At 36.3% G+C, this 7044-nt stretch overlaps 1 protein-coding gene across 5 annotated transcripts in view; it reads right to left on the reverse strand.

Moving 5' to 3' along the window:
* Positions 1–6275: 6275 nt before the first annotated feature.
* Positions 6276–7044, reverse strand: part of LOC121315431 (heterogeneous nuclear ribonucleoprotein Q-like) — a 13762-nt gene continuing 12993 nt past the window's right edge. For all 5 annotated transcript variants that reach the window (XM_041249528.1, XM_041249527.1, XM_041249526.1 and 2 more), the window contains exon 12: positions 6276–7044. This exon is cut by the window's right edge. The gene's annotated coding sequence lies outside the window, so the exon portion shown is untranslated.

Consider the following 7044-nt stretch of genomic DNA (forward strand, 5'->3'; position numbering starts at 1 on the left):
TTTATTCAAACCTCTTCCTTTGGGGTCCTACAACTTTTGTACCTGCTGTGTGGCCTGAATCTTTTTAAGCTAAAGGGATCTCCCCTCTTCAGAACTGAATGGGTGAATACACTTTGCAACACTTGCCATGAGAATTGTGTGTGGGGTGCTGCAAGGGAATTTACTGCTCAGGGAGCTTCCAATGTGGCCAGTCACTTGAATGAGTTTCGATAGAGCTGTGGAAACCTGCCCTGCAGCTACCTGAATGCCTCAGTCAGGTGGAACAGCTCATCACCCTTTCTGGCTGGCAGGCGAACGTCTTCACATGAGTACAATTCCAGCTATTTGAGCTGGTTAAGTGCAAGTAATCTTGAAAGTTCAGATAAGGTAAGGCAATGTCACAGGCTCTCTGTCCTTTAAGAATATTAACTTAACACTGTTGTGTATTTTTTTAATAACTTACTTACAGAGTTACGTACACCAAACATCGTTACTGACCTGTCTACCAAGCCCCCACTTTCTACCGGAAGTATGCAATTACTCAATCATGCGAGCAATGCATCCAGATAGGCGCTCCTGCATAAGTGGCGTACTGGTCAAGGAGAAGGCAAAATTACTGTACCTGCAGATTTCAAAGCAAGTATGGGACTTTTTACTGGGAACATTTTAGTTTTAAACAAAGCACTTTTTTTCAAGCTAAAGAAGGCTGAATGACTGAGCAAGCTGCACAAATGCATTTTGTTTAAGAACAAGCACAACGTTAACCCAGGTTTTCCTGGACGTTTAAATCTGTGTTTTTGCTACAGCTACGATTTCAATGGTAACTTCAATTTATCCTTTTTCTATTTATAGTACTGTTTTAAAGACTTTAGAACCGTAACAATATGAGTGTTGCAATAGTGCAGTGTAAGCCCGGCATTATGAACAACCATTATTCCCTAGGGGTTCGTAACTCCGAGGTTGTACTGTACTTGCTGTCGATAGTGCTGGGACAAATATCCAAACTAATATTTTTTGGCATGGATTCAGACACAAAAATCAGATATGTTCGTTTTGCTACAAATGACAAAAATACCTTGAACTTATTTACCACCTCACCAAAATTTGCCCAAGTTTCAAAAATGGCAAATGAAAAACAGCTCAGTGTGATATGTGATTTTATATATATAAAAAAAAGCCTAATATAAATCTAACTAACTTTGGCCCTTGCTATCAGAGTGAAGTTGTCAGCACACAGGTTCTAATTCCTGAAGACCTCCAAAAAAAAGTTGTTGATGCCTATCAGTCTGGAAAGGGTTACAAAGCCATTTCTAAGGCTCTGGGGATCCACGTATGGCTTTTATTACTTTTTGAAATCAAACGAATATCCAAATTAAGAGCGAATATCCAAACTTGAAAATCCCATGTTTGTCCCAGCACTAATAAGTGACATTATTAAAATAACTGAACTCTTTCAGCGTGTATGTTTTGTTTTGATTATTTATGTACTTCACTAAACAGAGTCATTTACCAAGATGTTTCAATCCTCTCTTCTGGTGTACAACAAGCTTCTCCTGGAGGTTGGTAATGAGATTGTAGGCGTTGCAACAAACAATTGCAAAAACGTAAACATAGCTCCTGGACAGACATCGCCCATAGAGGCATAGAAACAGATACTCTTATAATGGGATGCCAACTTGAAATCAAAAAAGGGATTTCAATATATGATGCAAATTGCCAGGACCAGCAACATATTTGATTCTCCTTTGGCTGTGACATGACCAAAGACTGTCTATAGTTAACAAGAATCAAAATACACAAGATAGAGTCATCCCCCTCTAGACAAGAGCAAATATCGCCTACATTTTCTTATTGCATTACATTTGCTTCTCAATATACCACTGAAAATAAATACCTCATGTTGTCTGATTAACCACACTCAAGATCCCTTTAATAAAAATCTTGGTATCTCCAGAACAGATTATCATCCTCCCTATATGAAAATGTTTTTAATGAGTCGCCTCTAAAGTGCGGTAGTTCTTCAAATGCAGGTCATACTACCAATGCAATTGGGTAGTATAATAGTTAATTAAAAAAAGAAAAAGAAAAAAAGGAGGCTTATTTTAACCACCATCTACATTATATTCCAAAATTTGCATCACTGGAACAGACTATTCTAGAGCAGTGGTTTTCAACCTTTTCATCTGAAGTACTAGTGTTTCCAGCAGGGACCACCAGCTGGACCAGTAACTACCCATTACAACCAGGTTTGCGTCTGTACGCGCTTGTTTGTTGCCTCATTCTGCTGAATGGTTAACCTGTTCATGAAATCTGCATGTTTATATTTTGCAAGTGTTGTGTATCGAATTGGTGACTGCACCTTTGTGTACAGTTGTAAAGTAATGTGGACACAGAATTCTGCAGCTGACATCCTGATCGGGCAGCAATGTAACACAAACAAGTGATTTACATACCATTTATTCTTCAGTAAAAACAAGTTTCAATTGCAGTGCGTTCGTTCTCCTAGATTTAAGATATTAAATAATATTTACGATAGTCATATTCATTAGCACAATTTGAGCTAAATTTAGTAATGGCATTTTAGTTTTTCTTTACTGCAATCAAGTAAGCTGCATTACATAGTACACTTCCTAATTACAGTTCCAAGTATTTCTGTGTTCTGCTTTTACATTTTTGAAATGGTCAGTTTGAGAAAAAACACTTTGTTTTCCCTGCAACAACTGACCTTGCTTTAGTATAAAACTCACACTACATACTGGTTTACAGAACGGTACTCATACATTACTGTGCTTGCTTCTTTGGCTGAAGAGATATTATCAGCTCATCAGGAATCTTGTGCAATTAAATCATACTTAAACTGCTGACAGTAAACAATGTAACTAAGTCTAGTGTATCTGGGATGCAAGAAGCAACAGACTCTAAACATTATAGTTTAGGCACTGCGATTTGACTGGCGAAAGATAAGTGTTTTTTTGGAGTTTGTAAAGATGACCTTTTCACTTCCTTATCGCACTTCAGTTTATTAAAACATGATAGGCGGTTTGTGTGTGTGTATATATATATATATATATATATATATACACACACACACACACACACACATCACCAGCGTGTGACTAGAATGGTCACACATGCAGTCTAAGCATTTCAAAAAAAAAAAAAAACAAAAAAAAAAACATTTTAACAACTTTGTTAGGGGTTATAAGCACAAAAAAATTGTTGCATCTCCCTTTAAAAGCAGGTGTCAATATTTACAAATGCTACATGATGTCGGTATATATACATTTCTGGCAAAAAGCAGAATTTCCTACGTCAAGGCACTGAAGGGGGTTACATTGAAGGCAGTTATTTTTCACTGTTTATTCATTAAGTAAATTATTTTCAATTGTATACATATATATATAAAAAAAAAAAATTAAAAAAAAAAACACATTATACATAAAGCCGAGAAAGTTTGTGAACCCCAATGATAATTATGGAAATTCCAGTTTTACCATGATAGCCTTCTTGAATCAAAACCAGTCTTTTCTTAAATATCAAACAGGGTTTATATGAACCAATTCCATATCTTTTGAAACAAAATGATGTATTAATTAGACAAACACTGATTCAGGATATGTGAAAAGGTAAGTGAACCCTTGGTTTTATCAACTCAGTTAAGGGGATAATTAGAATCATGTGTTTAAATAATTAAGTAGATCTTCAGGGGTGACTTTGGGAGGCCCCACCCTATATAAAGAAAGAAAGATCAGAAACTTTGTGAGTTTGGTCTTCACCATACAGGTGTGTGGAAACACGTCATGCCACAATCAAAAGAAATATCTGAGGACCTCAGAAAAACAGTTCCAAGACACAGTCACTCTACCCAGGAGCGGTCATCCTACCAAAGTCACATAGGACCCCAGAGTAACATCCAATGATCTGCAGGCCACTCTCGCCTCAGCTAATGTGAGTGTTCATGACTCAACTATCAGAAAATGACTGAACAAGAATGGTGCTCAAGGAAGGATAGCCAGGAGGAGACCAATGCTCTCTAAAAAGAACATTGCTGCACGTCTGAAGTTCACCAAAGAGCACAGATGATCCACAAGACTTGTGGAACAATGTTTGCTGGACAGACAAGTCAAAGGTAGAACGTTTTGGCCTTAATGAAAAACATTATGTTTGGAGAAAACCAAACACTGCCTTCGAACAGAAGAACCTCATCTCAAGTGTCAAGCATGGTGGTGGGAGTGTGATGGGTTGGGGCTGCTTTGCTGCCTCAGGACCTGGATGGCTTGCCATCATTGACACAACCATGAATTCTGCATTGTAACAGAAGATTCTAAAGAATGTTAGGCCATCCATTAGTGAGCAGAAGTGGGTCATGCAGTAAGACAATTATCCTAAACATACAAGCAGATCTACAAAAGAATGGCTGCAGAAATTCCGCATTTTAGAATGGCCTAGTCAAAGTCCGGGCCTAAACCCCATTGAAATGTTGTGGCAGGATCTGAAAACGAGCTCTCCATGGAAAGAATCCCTAAAATGTCAGAGTTGACACAATTCTATAAAGAGGAATGGGCCAAAATTCCTCAAAAAAGATGTGAAAGACTGACCAACAGTTACAGGACACACTTACTTGAAGTCATTGCTGCATAATTTCAGTGCATCAGTTACTGAATCTAAAAGGTTTACATACTTTTTCAAACATGAATATTGAATCATTTGTGGATAAATGTTGAAAAAAATATCATGTTTTGTGTCATTTGTTTAATCAGGTTATCTATCTATTATTAGGACTTAGATTAAGATCTAACAACATATTAGGTTTGAAATATGTAATATGTTAAAATCCTAAGGGGTTCACAAACTTTTCTCGGCATGGACATATATATATATATATTAGTTACAGTACTTTTTCAGGCCACCATCTCATACAGTAATCAATATCACTGTGCTGCAGTCCCCCTCTCTCCCAATAGAAAACATTAAAAGCTGCTTGTGTGTACTGTGCCAACTCACTCTGGTATGTAAGTAGGCATGCTACTTTGATATTAAAATCAGTAAAAGCTTGTCAAACATCACATTTCCAAAAAACGAGTTTGACTGAAATAAATTTATATACAATAAAACGTCGGTAAAACGCTATTTTTTATTTTCTTACCAAAAACAATAATTTAGAAATCTTCTCTAGTTTGTGTAGTTTTTATACTTGCTGTCTGTCCCGTCTCTGAGTGGCTGGAGATTGCTCTCAGTGGTCAGTCATCTCAGTGGTCCGTTAGTACTGTAGTATCACCCGGTTGAGACAGATCTCATTGACAGAAGCAGTACTAGAATGCTCTCATTTACCAGCTACAGCATCTGTCAGTCAAAGCACCTACTTTGAAATTAGCAGGTTAAGGTGTATGTAAGCTTTCCCTTTGGGTAAACACCAACAGTCACTAGTTTGATTTAGAAATGGGGTGCAAGAGAAAAACACTTATTGAATATTGTGCACAATACCCTGGTCGACAGCTGAAGTCTCTGCGGATGGACGAAGCGGGCCCAACTGCCCTGCCTTCCAGTGAGTGATTCCGAGTCCAGCTGTGCTGAAGCAGGAGAGGGGGAGCTCAGACCCCGAATAAGCACAAGTTAGTTCTGTTCAACTATCTAACGTTTAGTTCTGTGCATATTTTTACTCGTAAATTTATGCTACAACACGTCTGTGTAATACACTTTTAGATGCTGCATTTACTATGGTTTATTTCAGACAATTTTAAAAAATGTATAGCTCAGCTGTGATCAAACATTATTTCAATTACAATGTTAGTAAACGTGGTTCTGTTGCATGTTTAATATAATAAAAGGAGTTTCATTAAATGAGACGTTTTTCAATGGCATAAAAAGTCTTTTTTAAAAGCATAAAGCTCAATTTCACAAATTCTCTGCTTGAACTGAAAAATAAAGATTGAAAAAAGGTAAATTCTTTTTAAAATAAACATTTATATTAATCATTGATTTGGCAAAATTACAATCAAAATAGTAGCAAGCCTAGGTATACGGAAGCACTACTTAGTTATATTTAAAATATTTAACCCAGAATATCTTTTGCACAAGCCAGTGTTCTGTTCCTAATGAATAGGTTAAATTACTGTAGTAAATGGCTACAACTGGCTTCCTTAGCAAGATTAGGAAAATACAATTTGGGACACAGGCTCAAGCAATCCTCATTGAAGCAAGAAAACCTTTTTACCCACAATTATATAGAGACCACAAGACAGTCAGTGGTGTGCATGGTTTTTGTTTGTTTTTTTTTAGCACCAACAGTTTACACATACAAAAATCAAAAACTTTATTACAAAAATAAGTTACACTCACCTCCATCTTACAGTATAAAACAATTTATTTGCAGAATGCAAAAACGGTTGTTGGCCACCAACAATATTTTAAAACTTTTTTTTTTGTTTTTTTTTTTGTTTTTTTTTTAAAGGTTTGAAGTTGTAATGATACATATTTATTGTACAGGGAGAGAACTGTGTACAAAACCAAAAGGAACAGTTCAGTCTCCTCACTGTTATACATGGAACAATCAAATCTGCAGTATCCCTTTAACCTGGGTGACTATCTGCCTTTACTGATATATAAATTCACACACGTTTTCAACACTATGGTGTGAATTCAATTTGTGGATCATTAAAATGTGTTAAGTTCAACAACGTGGCATATAAAAAAGAAAAGAATACAATTTAAATGAGATGAGCATGATTAGTTCAATATACTCAAATATTATGAACTTAAAAACATAACTGTGTGTACTTAAGCAACGCTTTAAAAAGAAAAATGGAGACGTCATCTTCCACTGAAAAAGGGACACTGCAGAGCTTTTCAAAAGCAGTATTTGATATTTCATTTCTGATACTAGAGCTTTTACAAAAGTAACACCTTGCTAAACTATCATACAACCAATAACTACATTATCTGAAAAAGCAAGGCAGCTATTTCAGTTGAAATAGGACAAAAGCAAGGCCTGTTCATACATACTCATTATATGAGTTATTTATTTTACATGCCCAGTTTGACTGTTCGCAGTGTGTCAGAGCAACA

This window comes from Polyodon spathula, chromosome 5 (assembly GCF_017654505.1).
Source record: "Polyodon spathula isolate WHYD16114869_AA chromosome 5, ASM1765450v1, whole genome shotgun sequence".
Lineage (NCBI taxonomy): Eukaryota > Metazoa > Chordata > Actinopteri > Acipenseriformes > Polyodontidae > Polyodon > Polyodon spathula.